Genomic DNA, 21932 nt, shown 5'->3' with positions numbered 1-21932 from the left:
TTTCACAGATCTCTCTGTTCATATTAATGAACTGAACTTAAAGTTACGAGGTTTTGGCAAAAGTATTGATGTTATGTTTGGATACATTAAAGCTTTTGAAAGTAAACTTAAATTTTCAAGTGAGATGTAGAAACTAAAACTTATAAATATTTTCCTTGAGTAACAAAGTATTTCAAGAAGGCCAGTGCAGCTGTACAAAATGAAATGGAACCCTTGCATGTAAAGTACCAGCATGTTTTAGACTCATTACTTGACCAGTTCAGTGATAGATTTAATCAATTTAGAAGACTAGAACATACCATAAAATAATTAAGTATCCTGATGTAGTAGTCTACAATGGTTTGGAATTAAATGCTTTCCAGTGGATGCAAATTGATGTTTTTGAGATGCAACTTGCAGAATTTCAAGACAGCATCTGGACTCAGGTGTTTGTCGACTTGAGGTCAAAGCTTGAGAATCTGGAAAGGTACTGCTTGGAGAATCAAGAGGAGTGCCACTATGAACAGGAAATTTGGAGTACCTGGAACCAATTACCAGATACTTTTAACACCCTGAAAAATATAGCAATGGCCTTACTCACAATTTTTCCCTTTATATACTTTTGTGAGATCTTATTCTCAGTGTTAATCAAAAACAACAAAAGAAACAGTTTGACAGATGGAATTAGTAGCGCTTGCTTGGGCTTGAAGTGTACAAAATACCAACCTTCAATTGAAGATTTAGCCAATGAAATTCAGCAACAAAAAAGTCACTAATATGAAGGTTAGTTAAAGAATTCCCCCTCCTCCTCACTTATCTTAGTTCATAGCACCTCACACAGGTAAAATAATATCAAGACCAACAGAAGAAACCAACTGAAAATGAACAAAGAAGTCACTCAGCAGGTAAGTTAAATAATTCATTTTTGGTTTTTCAAATACAGTTATATATTACAATTATACATTTTTTAATTTAAACTATAAATATTATGAAATTATTGTTTGTTTGTTTTCTCAAAGTGACACCCCACTTGGGTTATGCTAAGGTTTTTGGGTAAATTTTGACACACCAAGCTCAAAAGTATGCCCATCACTGTTATTTGCAGTTAAACTATCCAGATATCTAGAGGACCAGGTTACTACAATTGTACAAATTTCTCCAATGACTCTCATAACATGATGGAAGTCAATTCTGGTGATTAGATACCTGAAACTTTTTATTTCATTTTCCCAAGGATTATCTTTTTGCAAAGTGATTCATTCTTTCTCCATTGCCTATTAAACAAAGTCTTTAGCTCAGCAGAAAATGTTCTCCACAATCTGATCCTTACCTTTTTATTGATCATGATGTTTCCCCATATGCACCTGTCATCTTGCACTACTTTTGTATCATTCCCTATACTTGGAATTTCACCCTTGTCTGTCCTATGAAATACCTCCTATCCTTTAAAACATCTCAAATCATATCTTATTTCATTGGTGAATTTGTTGGTGTATCCTCTAAATTATACTTTACTTTTCCACCCCCTTGGTTTCTATCTCTTTATTGTGTTTATCACATTCTATGTTGTATTGTTTTGTTTATTTTGCTTCGGGGTTAAACTATATCTATCTCACTAATTTTTTAAAGAGACTTTCACATAGTAGGTACTCAATAAGTACTTCTTTAACAAATAAATGGATATAATCAAAAAGACTCCAAAGTTGTTCCTAATAGGCACTCATTATGCATATTTTAAAAAATTACCAAATCCACAATGCAATTCCTACTTGACTAATAATATTTTCCTGCTTGAGATGTTAAAAGAATCTTTAAAGTGAATTGGCTTAACTGATTTACTACAGTCAACAGAAATTAATCTGCTTACTTAAGCATTATTTTACTAGACAGTGATCTTCAGGGCTTTGTGAGAAAAAATCTGCCTTGGTTGGTGAACTGTTTAGAATAATTGAAATTCTTACTTGATTTTGGCAAAGCAATCAGTCATTTTTAAAATAGTGGTGATAACATACACTTCTGCAGGAGAGTGAAGGAAAAAATAATAGAAACCAAAAGAAAAGAGCCAAATTGATATCTATGAACCTATTTCATTAACATACTCACCAAACTATTTTGAGAGAAGACAAATACCTCCTTAAACTTAGGTCTCACCATTTGAGAACTTAATGAATTTTAAATGGAATGATAATTGATATAAAGAAATGGTAGATTTCATGTAAGAAAGACTAATTCTTATGAAGATTATTTTGTCAGAATGTGGTCCATGGTAATTTTTTTTATTTCCTGTTTTTATCCTTTCAATTTGCATAATGTGAATTACATCATCTCATCAGAGTAGATCTATTTCTAATTTAAGTGAACTGGAAGCTTCTAGTGAGCTCAGATGTGGCCCTTTTGGAACAATTCATTATATTAACATGTTAAGTTGATGGATAACTGACTGGGAAACAGAGACACATCATATTTGCTAAATATAAATTCCATGACTTCTCTAGTAGAATAAGAGCAAATCTTGAGAGAATTTTTTTACATTCAAAAGGATTTAAATGACCTGAATTTCTTTGAACTTTTGTGTCCTAATTGCAAATGTCCTTATTTGTAGACAGTTAATGTCAAAGCCATAATTAATACCATGAGTGACTCATGATTAGCACTTCTACAGAAATGATGACTACCATATACCAAAAGGCAAAAGCACCATTTAGGTCAGGATGGAACTCAACTTTATTAGTGGAAAATTCCATGATTGTAGGGGAAAGTCAGATATTAGGAAGGTGACAATATGCCCCTAAGCCTAAACAATCAAGATCCCAGCCTACCCAAGAAAATAACTGTGACCCATAGAAAAAGAGAACAGTAATACTGTAGTATTCCACTGAGGCCAATAACTACACAAGAGAGTATAGACAAGGGAATAGATCAAAGAGTATTATACAAAATAAAGGGAGAAAGAATTGTAAGGACTGATGCTTGATCATAGGAGGGAAACTTATATGCAGTATACTTTTGACAAATCTTGGTAGACAAAAATTAGAAGAGATTTGGGTGTGAATCCTGTCTCCGATATTTACTAGCTGTGATATCATGGATAGACACATTAATTAAATTTTTTTAATCTTGGTTTCCACATCTATAAAAGGATAATAATACCTTACAATGTAGCTCATTGTCAATATTATGAGAATCAAATGGGATAAAAATACTTTTAAAATCTATAACAACAACAATCATAATAATATACTAGATGGTGATAAAATTTATATAGCACTTTAATATTTGTAAAAGATTTGATGCATACCTGGGTTTGAGTCCTACCAGAGTTGCCAATTGTGTAATTTCTAACCACAGGAATGAAAATGATATACAATCTCCAAGCCATAAAGAAAGATAGGTTTATTATAATAAAACCAGACTCCTGGTCAAGACCAAGAGACCTTGAGCACTGTGATTGACCTTCCTATATAGGCCAAAGAATCAGACAATTTTTATGCCAGTACCAAAATAATTCAGCACAGTGATGAAAATAGAGATGTGGTTTGTTTGAAGTAATCAGGAAATACTTCTCATTGGTAGAAGAAGTCACTTGATAGCCAAGGGGGAGTGGAGAGGCTGAAGGCCCAGTACACAAGTTCAAGGCCATTATTCCTGAGGGTGCATAATATAGAAAATTTGAAGGTTAAGGCTGACAGTGAGGCTGACACTTCCTATGAAGCCTATGCTAAAGCATTTATTTATTTAATTCACAACTTTAATACTTACACTAAAATAATCACAAACCTATTAATTTTTATCACTTATGATAGTATTAATTTCCTCATCTTAAAATCACAATTATGATTAATTAAAAACTATTGCTAACATTAAAATCTATTCCTCATATAAGAGGGTAGGGGATTTTACCCCCACCACACTGTGATGTAGGTTCTATCCATTTTATAGGTGAGGGAATTAAGGCAGCCAGAGATTAAGCAACTTACCCAGAGTCCCACAACTGTGTTTTTGTTTGTTTGTTGTTTGTTTGTTTTTATAAATCCCTAGCCTTCCATCTTGGGATCAATACTATGTATTGGTTCCAAGGCAGAAGAATGGTTAGGGGCTAGACAATGGGGGTCAAGTGACTTGCCCAGGATCACACAGCTGGGAAATGTCTGAATCCAGATTTGAACCCAGTACCTCCTATCTCTAGGACTGGCTCTCAATCCACAGAGTCACTCAGCTGCCCCTACACAATTGTGTTTCTGAGACAAATTCTGAACACAGGTTTTCCCAATTCCAATACCAGTGCTCTATACACTAAAATGTCTTTGTCAAAGGTCCATTACAAGCGAGTCATGGACATATATAGAGATATTTAAAATATAATGCCCATTCTTTAAGGGCTTACCATCTAACTAGAGAGACAGGATGTTCACCTAAAGAGACATAATAACAATAAAAAGCAGAATATAGTATGAAATGAATAATTCAAAATTATTACCTAATTTTAGATTAGAGATACAAATGACGTTTGGATCTTCATGGCAAAAGTAGGAATGGAACTTGATCTTGAGAAAAAGGTAAGATTTAATAGAATGGGGTGTATAATGAATTATAATCAAGAAAAATGTGAACAAATATTTTGAAATGAATAAATATATGAAATATTTAGGAAACTGACTAGTTAAAAAAAAGGAATACCACTGGCAATATATCATAGTTTGGTTTGTGTGAGACCTGAAGTGATATTGGGAAGAGAAAAAGGTAGAAGCTAAAAAGTTGTGTTTTTCTTTTCTGCAGTGGTATTATAGGATTTTTGTAAAATGTCCATTGGTAATTTGGACTGTAAGCCTTTGTAACTAGTTAACATGAAGGTTTGTACATCAGTCTTTGAGTCAATAAACACAAGATAAAATTCAAGAGGAAAATGTAGTCCTTCATTTTACAGTGCCCTCTGGTACATAGATTTCAACATAAGGAATAGATAGTTCACAAGCACTTGTGAGTAGCAAGGAAACAAAGAAAAGTTACTTAGGAATACTTACTTTAAAAAGCCACTGCTAAGCTTCTTTCTGACTTTCATGGCACGTTTTAACTTCTTTAATCTTGAAGGTTGCATAAAGGAGAGAAAGTGAATGATTCCAGAGTGTTCCAGTGTGGAATCATGTTAAGAAGAGTGGATGTGGAAACAGAAGACCTGAGTTCAAAATTTGCCTCTGATGATTTATCTATGTAAGTTTGGGTAAGTCAATTAACTTCCTAACCCTGTGTTTCCACATTTAAAAAATGAAAATGTTGAACTGTTGTTCATCCTTTGTACACAAAGAGGGCCAATATTATTACAATTTTGGGGTCAGGGTACCATGTGTTCAACTATGGATAATCAGTTTAATATGATCTTGAAAGGCTCTACCACAAGTAAGGCACAAATATTAAGAACATTTGTGATGGAGATGTATCTAGATTTGTGAATCTATTGACTTGCATGTAAAATGGATTTAAGTGGTGAGGCAGAGTATAAAAAATCATAAAAGTCCTGTGGCAAGGCAAAAGTAAAGACAACTTGTGATGGCCCAGGATGCAGCAGATGAATCTGGCAAGTTTCATTTTTGCTCAAGCTGTAACACTCCCATCACCTTCATGACTATTGGAACAAAATGCTTTTATCTACCCATTTTTGCCAAGTGTTAAGATAATTTTTTATTAATTCTTACTTTTTATATTTAAGAAGAAAAGGAGTAATAAGGTTTGTTTGTTTTTTCCATTAGAAGACCCCTTGCTGTGCCGGTCAGCAGTTGGGGTTTTCCAACTATGCAAACTGTCAGTTGCTGACAGTTAGAAGGGTGTAGCCAAGTGTGGTTAGTAAGTGGCAGACTGTTGTAAGAAGTTTTGGTCTCTGGGTCTCCTGGGGAGAAGTCGTGCTGCTAGCAATCTCTCTGATTAGAGACATAGAACTGAATTAAAGTTTTAATAGCCTTATTGATTTTTGATTAACTTGGGTAGTTTAGGTAGATAGATAGTGGTTATATTATCAGATAGAGAGAATAGGAGAGTAGGCAAGGGCATCGGTCTAGCAGAAGATGCTGCCCTCTGAGGCAGATAGATGGAGGGTTTTCTAAAAATAATTTAGTTAGGATTGGGATCTTGGGTATAGTTATAATCTATTATAACATTACTTTCATTTTCCTTCTTCCTATTTCCTATCCATAATTCCTAATAATAAACTAAGTGTTTTCTGTTTAATAAACTGTGCACTGGCTTTTGATCAAACTGCTGCTCCCCAAAGTTTAACCCTTCACACAAGGAAATCTTCAAATACTTGGAATACATATCCCACTACTGCACAGATGAGTTTGAGGCTTGATAGTTACCTTCAACATGATTTAGCCCATTTGCCAAGAAGGTTTTATAAAGATGTGGCTGCTCTATATGGTATAGCTTCTTGGAACCATATGTGAGAATCAGGTGATAGATGTTCACCAGAGGTGGATAAAGAGCCATGAAAAACTCTTAGCAAGCCCCCACAACAGGTACCAGTCTTCCCTGAACACTTTCAGTTTTAGATTTATCATCCATGATACTATATCAACGTAAAAGTTCTAGTAATTCCAGGTAAATATCATGAGTATGATTGATAAATAATATTTTCTTATTCTGTGTGTATATAGGCCCATTTAAAATCTTTTAAGAGGGGGCAACTAGGTACCACAGTGAACAGTGTCATTCCTGAAATCAGGAGGAAGTGGATTCAAGTTTGGCCTTAGATATTTCCTAACTCTGTGACACTTGGCAAGTCACTTACCCCAAATAAGGCATTCTTGCCACTCTTCTGTCTTAAAATTGATACTAAAAGAAAAGATATGGATTTTAAATAACAAAGGTATTTTAAGAGAGGAAAATATTATTTCTCTTGAAATGATTATAACACCTGTCACTAGAAGTCCTGCAGACAATGCCCAATGAGAGAAATTCAGAGAGTTGGGCTTATATCAGAGAGCAGCATAATACTGATTGAGATGGACAGTCTTATATAAAGATGACCTACATATTTCCCTAGAGATAATATTTCATATTAGGCATTAATATTGGTTCATTTTTCTGGGATGGGACTCACTAGAATATAAATATTAGGATAAAGACCTTGTTAATCCATAGTTTATTTGCAAAATGGGATGGTTTTAAACAAATTAAATTATTTCATACTGCTTCCTCATAGCTACATTCAAAAAATTTCCTTAGAAATAAGCCTGCTTTCATTTAAACAAAGGAAACTCTTCATTCATTCACTGTTGACCTATGAATTAATTTGATAAGGATAGTAGTTAAATCTAATTCTGACATTTCTATTCTCATGAAGAAGCTCTTTATATATTTACTCTGGCTTTGAAACAGGGAATTTCACACTAAACCATTGGTCTTCTCCCTAATAGAAGAATTCCACCCCTGTTTTCATTCTATACAATACAATCCAGTGATCTTTAATTTTTAATAAACAATCATTTTATTGGTTTATTATTATATATTATACTATTATACTAAATACTATTACATAGTATTTATATTATACTAAAAAGAATACAAAAATAAAAAAAAAAACTTGCCTTCAAAGAACTTTATCATCATATCCCCTTAGAAATTCTCAATGTGTCTACCCACAGTCATTCTAAATGATATAATAACACTCAGTAACGATCCCCCTCTCATGCTATTACATTCTGTCTTATCACTCCAAAGATCTTTGATTTTATTATTTTGAATACATCCTTCAACAGACTATTTCCTTAGCTTAAGAGTCTTAATACATTTCTTTGTCTTAAAGGAAAAAAAAAGAGGAATCTTCCAGTGATTAAAGTCCTGACAATTCTCTCCAAACTGAGAACAGAGGAATGTTGGATAATGTACAAAAATTAAATGTGTACTCAAGGGGTTTCCATTGGGTTATGACTCACAAGAACATTTTACAACACTCCACCTCCAACTTTCTAGTTCCACTTTGGGTATGGGGTCCCCCCCCATTAGACTTTAAGTTCCTTATGGGCAAATACTATCTTTTTTTTCTTAGTTGTATACCAAGCACTTATCATAGTGGTTGGCATATAGTAGGCCATTGATAAATATTTATTAAATTGAATTAAGCTGAATTGAATTGAACAGATTAGAACATTGTGCTGAATCAATTTCAATTTCATTTAGTAAGAACAAATGCAAAGCCTTACCTTTGGGCACAAAAATAAAAAGGTATCATGTGTAAGATGTGGGGTTGTGAATAGTAACTATTTTTCATGTGATTTGAGGTTAATATCAGATGAAAAGGCTTTGATGACTCATTTTTGTAGGCAAAACAACAACAACAACAACAAAACCAACAAACTAATGTGACCTTAGCTTAAAGAACCAAAATAGTCATGATAAAGAGGTTATAGTCCTGCTCTACTAGTCTACCCTTTTTGGACCATATCTAGAGAATTTTGAAAATTTGAGAAAGACACACTTTAAGAAAGAATTCAGAGGGGGCAGCTGGGTAGCTCAGTGGATTGAGAACCAGTCCTAGAGACGGGAGGTCCTAGGTTCAAATCTGGCCTCAGCCACTTCCCAGCTGTGTGACCCTGGGCAAGTCACTTGACCCCCATTGCCTAGCCCTTACCACTCTTCTGCCTTGGAGGCAATACACAGTATTGACTCCAGGATGGAAGGTAAGGGTTTTAGAATAAAAAAAAGAAAGAATTCAGAAGAAGGTAATCAGCTTGATGAAGTGTCTCACCAATATGCCATACAATAATTGTTTGAAGGAATTGAGAATGGCTACTCTGTAGGAAAAAATGCCCTAGGGCACATGTGATGGCTATTTTCAAATATATGATGGGCAATCATATTCCACTTTCTCTGTTTGACCAGAGAGAACAAAATTAGAAGCAGCAGTTAGAAGCTGACAGGTATCATTACATAATAGAAAATACTGAGAGTACATAAAACCTGAGTTCAAATCCCACCCCAAACATTTCCTAGTTATATAACCCTAGATGAACCACTCAAACTCTTAGCCTCAGTTTCCTCATCTGTAAAATAAGGCAGTATGTGTTGATGATTTCTTAAGGTCCCTTCCAGGCCGAGACCTGTGATCCAATTAATCTATCATCTATATGATACAATGAATTTAATTTAAACTAGATGTAAAGGAAAAACAAAAAGAGAAATAAAATAACCTCTTAATAATTAAAAATATTCAAAAGCAAAATGATCAGCTTTAGGAAAGATTACATGAACATTTGTCAAGGATACTTAAAATGATGAAAATAATAATGAGATTGATATGATGATGGTAATAAAGAGAGAAAAAAGATGATGATGATGATATAGGCAACTAATTGGTGCAATGGATAGAGCACTAGCTCTGGAATAAAAAAGACCTGAATTCAAAAACCACTTTAGATACTTACTAGCTATGTGACCTTGAGAAAATCATTTTATCTCTGCTTACCTCAGTTTCCTTATTTGTAAAATGGAAATAATAATAGCACCTACCACCCAAGGATATTGTGAGGATGAAATGAGATAATAATCATAAAATGCTTATCCCAGTGCCTAGCACATAAATACTGTATAAATGATAGCTATCATCTTCATTATTATTATTATTGAAAATAAAATAAAGGCAGCAAGGTGCTACAGTATATAAATTGCTGAGCTAATAAAGGCAGCAAGGTGGCACACTATATAGATTTCTGAAGCCAGAGTGAGCCTGGAATGAATCTAGAAGTTTTGAATTAAAATCTGCCCTCAGTTATTTACTAGCTTTATAACCTTGGACAATTTATTTAACTTCTCTTTTCCTCACTTTACTCATCAGTAAAATGGGGATAATAATAGCATCTACCTAGTAGGGTTTTGTGAGGACCAAATGAAATAATAATTGCAAAATGTTTAGCATAATGCCAGGCACATAGGAAGCATGATATAAATATTAGGTGCTACTACTAATTGTGAAAGGAAATTCTTTATTCTCTTTGTCTATTTTGTACATTTGTGAAAAGGGAACCCTTTATGTTCTTTGCCTAGTTGGAGTCAAAACTTTGGTTAATACTAATTTAAGTCCCTCACTAGATTGTGAAGACAGGATTAAATTTCCTTTGTCTACCTTTTGATTGAATCAACACCAGCTTGAACTAGATGGAGGAGCTGCAAACCACTTAGTGAATTCACACCCTACTTAGTGCTAGGTGAGAAGCCAGTAAGATACTTGGAGAGCTCCACCATTTTTCTAATCCTAATAGACAGAAACTTTTGAATTCCTTTAAGAGTTCACTCACTCAGAAATGTGTGAATCCAAAAGTGACAACTCAGAAATGTGTGAATACTAGGAGGAGAGTTAACACCTTTAGAGGTGAGAAGTCACTCCCACAGACACTGTCCCTGGGCAGTGCTGGACAATTTGGAAACTGTGATTAACCCATGTGAAAAGGGGCAGGGACAAGAAACTGCCATAAAAGCCATGAAATCCCTCACCTAGGGCAGTCTCATGAAGTTGAGTCTCATGTAGAGTGCCTTCTGGAGATAGTCTTCGAGGGAAATTCACTGGAGACTGTGGTGTGGATTGTGACTTCAACTTTGACTTCTGTACTACTTCATTAGATGAGTGAAAAGGCTGACTCCCTTCCTAGTTGCTAAAGAGACTAGCTTCCATCTTGGAGGAGGTTGTTTGGTTAATCACTATCAACCTTCCTGGTTGAGGACTAGTATATGTATTTTCTATAACCTCTTTCATATTTCTCTACTTTGTTGTTTCCCCCTCTATTTTGCTCAATAAACTTCTGAATTGAGATATAATAATATTGGTGACCACGTTATTTCATATAATTTGAGTCCAACCATTAGATTTAACATTTACATAATAAAAACTACCATCCAAACATCCAAAGAATTTAAGGTTTGCAAAAAACCCCAACTCATTTGATCCTCACAATGATCCTATCAAATAAGTAGCATGTTGGTGACCATTTTACTAATGAAAAAACTGTTTGTCTCGTGCTCAGGGTCATAGAGAGGTATCTTTCTGAGGCAGGATTCAAACTCATATCTCAACTTCACATCTTGAATTCTATCCTCTGCACAATCTAGCTGTCTATAGCCACATGCACTCTGTGATACATTCCAACTTTTAAATTAATTATATTATGAGTCTTATTAACCAATAAGGAGACTAGTGAATAGACCTATTTTATAGAAATGAATCCCAGAGTAGCAAAAAAAAAAAAAGAAAAAAAACAAACTTTCTATTTGGAGGAAAAAAGCTTAGGCTTAGACTTGAACTCTATAACATTGTCTATGTGATTGTGGAAAAATTTCTTCATCAGTTTTTGGGCCTCGATTTCCTAATCTGCAATTAATATCTAAGTTTAATTAAATAGCTAAGGTTCCTTAAAATACTGAATAATATGATTATTAACAGAAGTATTAGAATGGTCAAGAAATATTGAATATATGGGACGTTTATATTCTCCACATTCCCCAGTTCCTTGTTTATTTCCTTCTGCTGTCAGAAATGTCTTTAATGGAAGACAAAACCTATCAAATCATGAAGATAAAAACCTTAAACCACTCAGGCCTTCAGGTTGTCAATTGAGTTAAATTCTTTTACACGGAAGTATAATCAGGCAACGCGCTACTAAAAATATTAGAACCTTTAATATTGTCATGGGAGATGGCAGTCTATTTTAATGAACAGTCCACAATCCAGAAAGGGAAAGAAATATCTATTAGAGGAGAGAAAGCAAACAAAGAGGGTCCATAGAAAATTTACCTTGCCAGTTATGTAATTGTGCAAATGCTTATTTATCTGTCCTCATGTGTATAAATAGAATTTTACCCATGGATTAACAGCGATCTGAATATCAGGCTGTTTCATGCCTACCAGAAATGAGTTCCAAAATTAGTAATATTTTTTTCTTTTTAACATACACCCCTTTGTTTTAAGATACTTTTATTCCCTGATGATTGTAAAGGCAAGGTATCAGTCTAAAGGAAATATTGTTAGCATGAGTATCTGGAATACCTCCTGGATACATGGTCTAGAATGAAAAGATAGATTGCCCCACCTTTTCCATTGATAAAACTAATTGTTGCTAGAAGCATTGATAAATGAGGGAAAATTAGAAAGTCTGTTGACTGATCTTGGTGTTATTATTGAAAAGATTACTAGCAGAACCATTTTAGAAAGAAAAATAGCAATGCATTTTATTTTTGGATTTTATCCTTTTGAAACTTACCCTTCAGGAATGCATGGCCCTTCTCAGGACACCAGGAGAGAATCAAGTTGAAATGCACTAATGATATATTGGTCTCTTTACTGGATATCCAATATATTTTACTCATAATGTCTCATGGTTATTGAGACACTCAGGCCAAATGCATTATGACAGAGTACCAATGAGAGGCTAACAGAAAACAAACCCCAAAACCAAAAAACTTTGAGTTATTGAAATTAAGAATAGAAAATGAAACTATGATAATGAAGTTTAATATACTTATTTCTGTAGAAAATGAGTGTATACTGGTGTATATGTTAAAAGTTGTATGGAATTATGTTTTTCTATATGGATGTGAGTAGATTCAGGCACTCTTCCAAAGTTAATTTTCTTAAGAGCTATGCAAAGGCTATTTCAGCTCATCTATCATCAGCAAGAAAATAGCCATCTTCTAGCTATTTAAATGGTAAGGGTGGGTGGTAGAATGAGGTGAATAGAATAACTTGCCCTTTTTAACGTGTCTCTAGCTACAAAAGGAGGTGCCCCTCATGGGTCACAAATTGATGGGGCATCTTTAGATTCATTAATGACATCATCAATTCAAATCTTCCATTGCTGAACAAAATGGTGATTCAGAATAGACATGAGATTGCCACATTCTGAGAGTAGGAGTAGTTGAGGATCAAATTTATATTCTATCAGAGAGGAACCTAACTAGCTGTTTGTGATGTAACATAATATGTGTATAGTAACCTTTGTACTAAATATGTTTTCAAAACCAAGGCCTCCTGAGCTCTTGGTCTTATTCTTGATTTCATTGCATCTGGTTAATCAGGAGAACAATACCACTTTTCACAGCTTTAAGTTTGATCAATTTTTTTGGTTTCAGCAAATTAAGTTATTCTTGGTCTTAATTTATTGATTGATTTCTCTCTGTCTCTTTTCCTCTTTTTCTCTCCTGGTCCAAATAGGAGAGCTCCCCCTATCTCTTTGGGTTCTGGTACTTTCTGTTTCTGGAGGAGTAGATAGATCACTTTTCTAAAGTTATAAAAAGCAATTACTGAACTTTTCCCTTTTTCTTCTTTTTTCTATCTGAAGCTACAATTGACACTCTTAATTATGGCTCAGTAGTAGATTATAGGGCAGAATTAGGAAGATATGAGTTTAAATTCAATCTCAGACACATTGTATGGTGCTGGGCAAATCATTTGACCTTTATCTGCTTTAATGTCTTGATCTATAAAACTGATTCAATAACATCTACTTGCCAGGGTCGTTGTGAGGAAAAAAAGGAGACCTAATATTTAAAGTTCTATGCAAACCTTAAAGTGCAATATAAAAGTGAGGTATTATTATCTGTTAAGTTGTCAGATAGCTATTTTTAGGGATAAAGAAAAAAAAGAAAGGGACTTCTGTTTCCTCTCCTACAGTAGAATTTATATGTTTAGAATCTCAGTATAAGAAGATTTGTTGGAAGCAAGCAACCAAAAGGAAATTTAATGTGTCAAAAAATTTTAGAACCTAGTTAGAGATAAAAAAATAAAAGGTTTGTGGTCTTTTGGTAACACAGACAGAATTAACTTCTCTTCTGGGTATGTCCTGGGACATTTGTATTCATTTCCATATACAATAAGAAAATTAGGTTACATTCTTATTAATGTTCCTTTAAGTTAGAATTCATAGATTCTATTTTCTTTCTACTGATTCCCTTAATATTTTGCTTACAAACCTGAATTTATTGCTTGGTATTTTCTGTTCCTTCACCACTTGATGAGCCCATTTTGGTAATGTGTTTCTGTGCCCAAGGCACACATTATACATGTTTTCCAAAAGTTTTAATTAATGTCTACCAAATGTGTTGGATAATTCAGTCAACAACTATTTATTAAGTGTCTACTCTACCAGAAGTAATATTTAGGAATCTTCTTTTTCTTTAAATTTACTAGAATAGGAATAACATACCACCAATGTCAATAACTAGAAATCAGTTGTTTTTGCTATCTGTAACAACAGCTTCCATTTAGGTTTGGTTCTAAGGAAAAGTCAGGTAATTATTTATATTATATATTATAATATGTAATTATTTTATATATTATTTATAAATTGTTTTTTATTTATTTGACCATTCAGTTTTGAAGAATTTGATTATTTAGATTCCAATTAATTTTAAATCTGCCTTTCAACAAGCCCTTATTAATTGCAATTTTTATTGCATAATGATCTGAAAAAATTGCATGTATTATTTGTTTTCCTGTATTTATTTTCAATGTTTTTATGCTCTACTACATTCAATCTTTGTATATGTGTTATCTGATACAGAAAAGAAGATATATTCTTTTTATCCCTATTTATTTTTCTCCAGATATTTATTATCTCTAAATTTTCTAAAAATTCATTCACTTCACTTACTTCTTTCTCATTTGTTTTTTGGTTCAATTTATCTAGTTCTGAGAGGAGAAGGTTGAGGTCCTCCATGTTTATGGTATTGCTATTTATTTCCTCCTTAATCTCCTTTAGCTTCTCCTTTAGAAATCTAGATCCTAGCCATTTGGTGCATATATGTTGAGTACTGATATTTCTTCATTATTTATACTGCCTTTTTTCAAGATGTACTTATATTCCTTATCTCTTTTAATGAGATCTATTTTTTCTTTAGCTTTGTCTGAGATCCTAATTGCTACTCCTGCCTTCTTTGCCTCAGTTGCAGCCCAGTAAATTCTACTCCACCCTCTTATCTTTACCTTGAGCATGTCTACCTGACTCAAGTGTATTTCTTGTAGATAAAGTATGGTAGGATTCTGGTTTTTAATCCATTCTGCTATCTGTTTCCTTGTTATGGGTGAGTTAATTCCATTCACATTCACAGTTATGAATACTGTCTGTGTATTCCCCTCCATTTTGACTTCCTCCTTTGATTCTGCCTTTATTCTCATCCCTCTCTCTTACCTTGTCCCCCAACTTTTTGTTTTTAGTCATTTTCCCTTGTTTTCTGGAATATCATATTCTTTGCTTTCTATTCCTTCAGTGTAGATACAGCCAGGTCCTGTGTTATTCTAACTGTGGTTCCATGGTATCTGAATGGCTTCTTCTTAGAAGTTTGTAGTAGTTTTTCCTTGGTCTGGAAGTTCTTGAATTTACCTATAACATTCCTGGACATTGTTGATTGGGAATTTAATGCATGAAGTGATCTGTGGATTCTTTCAATCTCTACTTTACTTTCTTGTTCAAGAATGTCAGGGCAGTTTTCTTGGATAATTTTCTGTAGAATGCTGTCCAGGATTTTCCTTTATTCATGATTTTCAGGGAGTCCAATAATTCTTAAATTGTCACATCTCGATTTATTTTCCAGGTCTGTTGTTTTATCAATGAGGTGTTTTAAATTTTCCTCAATTTTTTCATTCTTTTGATTTTGTTTTATAGACTCTTGCTGCCTTGTGAAGTCATTTGTTTATGGTTGTTGGATTCTAATTTTTAAACACTGAATTTTATCCCTGGATTTTTGATCATCCTCTTCCTTTTGTTCTGTTTTTCTTTGTAGGTCACCTTTTCCTTTCTTTGCCTCATTTTTAAGCTAGTCAATTCTGGCTTTTAAGATAGTATTTTCTTGCTTTAATTCATGTGCCTCAGTTTCCAGATAATTTATTTTGATTTTTAAGTTCTTTTCCCAATTTTCTTCAACCTTTATTAATTGTTTTTTGAATTGTGTTTTGAGTCCTTTCAAAGTCTGTGTTCAATTTGCTCAAGTTCCTGAGTTTCACCTTGGTATTCGCTGGTCCTCCTCTGTCCTATTTTTACTTTGTTCATTACCTGGATAGAAGCCATCAATTATAATTACTTTTTTTCTTTTTCTGTTGTTTAATCATATTATTTTTCCTTCTTTCCCCCTATCTTTGACTTCATTTTTGCTCCTCTGTTTATTTGCTGGATCTGTAGGTTTGGACTATTTTGTCCTGAAGGAGCTTCTTCTCTGCTCTTCTGAATAACTGGATTAGGCAGATTGAACTGACCTATTACATGAATGCGTCTTGAGGCCATATATTTCTGATCTGCCAGCAGCAGCTGAAGATAAAGGTAAGGATCTGGAGGCAGAAAGTAATTATCTTTGTCCTCCTCTATTCCTTTTTGCCAGCTACCTCCCTGCTAGCAGCTAACTCAGAACCCTGAGCTTCCTATGGTTGTACCTAGGTTCTCTGTTATGGTTGCAGTCTTTGCCCTGAAATCCTAGTCAACTGTATTCTTACTGGGGGTGGGGGGGGTCTCAGTGCAGTAGGTGAGGGAGAGGTGTTGGAGACTGAGCTTTCCTACTCTCTGAATGCTTCCTATATGTACTATTGCTAGACTGGATTATGCTGAACAAGCTGATCTGCAGAGCTGTATGTTCCCTGAGCAAAGGCTGAGGCCCAAGATGGAGGAGTGGGGACTGATAGTTGCAACCAGGCTTCCCTCTTCTCTGTTCTTCCCCTGTAGCTGCCTCCCTGAAAATGTGGTCAGAGCCTTGAGCCTCGAGTAGCTTTGGTAGCAAGGCACTCCCTCCAGGCTGGAGCCTTCTCGTTAAGATCCTAGCAATCTCCAGATCTCAGCACAGTAGGTGGGGGAAATGGTCCTGGGTCCATCCTTCTTTCTTTTCCTTAAACCAGAGAATTCTACCATCTCTGTATATCTTTTAAGTCAAATTAAAAGGGTCCCCCCAGCTCTGTCTTGTTATTGTATTTGGTTTTCTGTCCTCTTGGATGTGCTTTGTTTTTGATAGATGTGGAAGGGTTTTCACAGAGGACTCGACTTTTGCTACTTCTATGCCTCTATATTGATTGCTTCCTACAATACATTTTAGAGTTGAATTCTTGTTTATGAATCAAAAGCTACTCTTTTTATATTACTCTCAATCAGTACATTTCCACTTTTCAAATGTTTATGTAAAATTTATGAAGCTAACTTATAAGGACACACAAGCCCAAGATCATAGATGGTCTCTTCATAGAGCTAATTGTCTAGTGCACATGAATCTGAGTTCATAAACTTTCTTACCAATTTACGATTAAACTTCAAGAAACATCAGCTTTGGCATGAATTCAGGACCAAAACTGATCTAATATGTAGGTATCGGTTTTCATCATGGAAATCTATGATGGATTGGTTGTTGTAAATAACTTAAAGATGCTCATTGAGAGATAGCAATTATCTCAGTATGGATAGTATGCTCAGTTTAAGTACTAATAATTATCTTGAGAATGACTTGAACAAAAGTGATTTATCAAAGACTGGAGTCAAAATCTTTTGTGATAACACAAAGAAGAAAATAATGTATTGTATAAATGAAAATCATTTCCCTCAAGCACACAAACTTCCTATCATTACATACTTCCTATAAATAGGAGATAGTAGGTGGGAATGTGGAGGATCCTGCTTCCTGTCCCGAGCTTGGTAGTGTTAAGGTGGGTGTTTCAAACTGGCTGATCAGTCACGGGCACATGGTTTTTATTTTGTAACCTCTTTATTCCTTGATTTCTAATGATCATTAATAAATCTCCTAAAATATAATATTTTTATTTATTGAGACTAATTTTAATTTTTATATTGATGGCAACCATAAGCTGAAGGAAAAACAATCAGTCTTTAAAGATAGCCTAGATAAATTTTTTAAGCCATGTTTCTCTTTCCAAGGCTTTTTTCCCACCTCACCCACCTACACACCCTCACAAACACCAAGAGAACTCCAAACACTCTTTGGAGATGCTACATTTTTCTTTCCCTACTTTTTGCCCAGTCTTTCTCTAGGCTGTTTTTTTAGCTGGGAGATTCTTCTTGAACCTACATTCCACAGTTCCTCACTGCTGCCTCTGGCAAACCTTTGTATTCTACCTCTCCTTGGCTGACACAGTGTGTCACTGATTGTGAGCTACATATTTTTGATTTTTAAAATTATTTTTTATTATTGTCTTTCCTTGCATGTGCAATATAGTATCTGAGTTATAGTTTTTCTCTCCTTTTTGTATTTGAAGCACATGTCAACAGTATTGAGATTTTTATTTAATTTTTTTATTTTGCAGTGATATAAGTTAAAATGCATTTGTTCTAATATTAATGCATACACCAAAAGTTTTAGACTATAAAAATGATGCCACTGATTGTTTAAAACAATTATGGGACTTTGAGTAATTATTTTGTCTGATTCCAGGAAAAGGGAATAGAAAAATAACAATTGCACAATGCCAAAGTGGCACAAAGCTAAACTGTATAGTGCCAATAGAGCATAAGGTTTAAGAGACCAACCAGTTCCAATGGGATTGATGAAATTTTGAGTTAAGACAAGAGGATCTGAAGTTGTGTGGGGGTTTGTTGTTGTGGCTGTTTTGACATATGTCAAAAACAGGTCTTTCTTGTACCACATTCTAATAAGTATCTCAATATTGGCTCCTACTTGGCTCCTATAATCTAATCCCTATTCTGTCTTTCATTGTGTAGCAAAACTTTCTGTAGTCCTGACTGTGGATTGGGTAAATGCATAATTGGTTAAATCATTTAAATTGGGCACTTATTCAAGGACTTGTTCCTGCTCCCAAGGATCTCTCAAGGGGAGAGACAACATTGGGATTCATAAAAAAAATCTAAAAGCAATTTATATATAGAAAAAAATGAGAAAGTCTCAGAGGGACCAATTGAACCTGTCTCCCAATGCTGAAATCCCTTCTAAACAGAAACTGAGCAATAGTGCAAGATTATCTTCTAGATTCTCCCAATTCCATGATAGGGAAGATTTGCAGGGTTTAATTTCTATTAGAAATAATCCCTTAACCATACGAGGGAGGGCACTATTATTTAAGCATTTCATTTCCATAAAGTTTACCCTATTCTTTCTGTATTATATTATTAAAAGGATGTTGAATCCTGTCACAGAATTTGTTTTATGTATCATAGTAGTTTGGTGATAGTCTATTATATATCAAACTTAAAAAAAGATAATGATATAATTTTATAACATTTTATAAAAATATACTTAAAATGCTCTAATGGTCCCCAGTACCACATAATTGAATGATAAAAGAATACACAAAACCATTAGGGCTATGTCAGTGATTAAAAGCAATAGTGGGCAGGAGATAGTGCAGTAGTGTGTATGTAGTATGTAGTATGTGGTAGAGTATCAAGCCTGAAGTCAGGAAGACATGAGTTCAAATTCTACCTCAAACACCTTCTCACTGTGTGGAAAGTTACCTAATCCTGTTTTCTTCAATTTCCTCATCTGAAAAAATTGTCTGGATACACAGAACTACCCCAATATCTTTGACAAGAAAATCCTAATGGGGTCATAAAGCATCATAACTGAAAGTGACCGAATAACAAAAAGAAGAAATAGCACTATTTTATTTCTGTACCTAAGCTAGCAAATTACAAAATGACTCATGTAAATGGATGGCATACAAAGGCAAAAAATAATCTGGCCTCTGGGCTGAGTAGCAAATATAGTAAGCTAGTTTGCATTCACTCAATCACCAATCAATCAGGGTAGGAGTGAACTCTAAAGGAAAAGGGATCAATTTTCCTCTGGAACTGAGAGTTCAGATTATTTAGGATCAGACTATGGAAGCTTAGGTCCAAAGTGGAAGATTGTTGGTTAGATATCATGGGTGATAAGATGGATGACTAGGTACAATGTTTGTATGTACCTATATATATATATATATATATGTATGTACCTATAATGTAGTTATAATATAATATAATATTATAATAATGTAGTTATAATAATAATATGAACATTAAGTAAGGTATCTCAGTGCTTCAACAATCAGAAATTAAATGTATAGGAATACTACCTCTGCCAATGAAGATTGCAACTCTTCTATGTCTTGGTAAGCATCCTCTGGATCAGTTGAAGTGCAAAAATTATTTTCAGTCAACTTGATGATGGGCCTTTTCCAATATAACCAGGTTGGTTATCATATTAAAGAATATAGTTCTGAGGAAACTGTTCATAACCTTTTCATTTTGACACAGGTCTGCTGAAGTTTCGGTTCTCTTATAAACATCAAGAATCCATAGCTACCTCCATTTTAGTATAAAAGGGAATTCTTAATCCCTTGCTCTAACTTAACTGGGGAAAGAGCTGGTTGGCTCAGTAGACAGAGAGCCAGGCCCAAAGATAAGCAGTTCTGTTACCATGGAGACCAGACTATAGTTAAAAGAAATAGAAACTGATCTCAGAGAGGAAGTGATGTAAGAATGACAGTTGGAAAGTGAGAGAGAAAGGCAAGCATGAAGTGTGAGAAGGCCCTTTCACTCTACGGTTTCCTGAGGGCAGGGTGCTGCTGGCAGTTGCTGGTGAGTATTGGCTGCTATAGAATCTGACAGAAGGAGAGTGTGTGGGTTGGTAGCTGTCCATTGTTTAGTGAGTTAATTAGACTATCTATATCTCTAGTTATAGATATAGATATAGATATTGTGTAGTTTCAGCCTGGTTAGCTAGGCTGAAAAGTTATTAGTGAGACTCTCTCAAATGATAGTTTTTAGGTAGTTTGTAGGTTGATATAAGATTAGGTAGTTTTTACATAGTACTAGGGTAGAGAGTTAAATCTCTCTCTTTTTCCCCTCTTTCTATCTTCATTATCTTTTCTAAATGAAAACAAAAAAAAGGTAATTCTCCTATCTTTGTCAAGCTCCTAATTTTAACCCCTTACCCTAGGATAAAGGACTAGAATAGGAGAATAAGAACAATGATGAGACTCTTTTCTATATGTATAAAAGGACTGGTGTAAGAAACATTAAAAACATTACTGTGATTAATACACACACATAATGGAATATGGTACTTCTAAATCACTTTAAGAGAGGTGGAAATTTGTTTTGTTAGGTAGTGAGAAGTGCCATAGAATAAGAGTACTTACTACTTTGTAGTCAGGAAGAGCTAGGCTTAAATCCTGCTTCATAAACTATTAAGCATGTGGCTTTAATTTAATCATTTTATCCCTTTTCATCCCCATCTGGAAAATGGAGAGAATAATATATGTATCATTTAAATTAAGGTGTTATGAGAAACAAATTATATAATGTGAAGCATTTTGCAAACCTTATTGTATTACACAAATGTCAATTTTATTATAATATATAGTTGACATAATATGAATCACTAATAATTACTAAAATTGAGTGAAAAATCAGAGAAGAATATGATTGAGTAGTATTATAAAGTTAGCCACAAGCATTACTTAAGAACTAATTGAGTGATTAATGGTTTTAATATTATGAATTCTCACTCCACAAATTCAGATTGCAGCGCTTCCAATGCTTTCTTGTCCTGTGCTATTCTTATCCAGGGTTTTCCATAATTCTCCAATTAAATTTCACTCAGCACACTGAACACCTTTTTTTTTTTTATAATTTAGGGGGGGTATTGTTGCAATACTCCAAAAAGCCATCTGTGCTATTGCAATATTCCAATAATTAAAACTTGGGATAATAATAGTAATAGCTATATAGTGATAAACATAGTTAACATCTACATAGCACTTGTTTGCTAAGTGCCTTACCATTGTTATCTTATTTGATCCTCACAAAAGCTGTGGGAAGTAAGTGACATAATTATTCTAATTTTGCAGATGAGCAAACTGCTGCAGAGTTTTAGTCACTTACCCAAGGTCATATGGTTAGTATGTATCTGAAACCGGATTTAAACCAAGGTATTTCTTACACCAAACCTGAAATTCTAAATATTCTACCTGGGACCATAATATCATGAAT

The 21932-nt window shown here is 34.2% G+C and overlaps 1 long non-coding RNA gene across 1 annotated transcript in view; it reads right to left on the bottom strand.

Annotated features, from left to right (window-relative positions):
• LOC103106285 (uncharacterized) overlaps positions 1-20515 on the bottom strand; it is a 96751-nt gene extending 76236 nt beyond the window's left edge. The window contains exon 1 of the long non-coding RNA XR_472801.3: positions 20012-20515. This is a non-coding gene — a long non-coding RNA (uncharacterized LOC103106285). The remainder of the gene's footprint in view (positions 1-20011) is intronic.
• Positions 20516-21932: the final 1417 nt, after the last annotated feature.

The sequence above is a fragment of the Monodelphis domestica genome, chromosome 5 (assembly GCF_027887165.1).
Source record: "Monodelphis domestica isolate mMonDom1 chromosome 5, mMonDom1.pri, whole genome shotgun sequence".
Classification (NCBI taxonomy): Eukaryota; Metazoa; Chordata; class Mammalia; order Didelphimorphia; family Didelphidae; genus Monodelphis; species Monodelphis domestica.
This window is presented reverse-complemented; position numbering and strand designations above follow the sequence as displayed.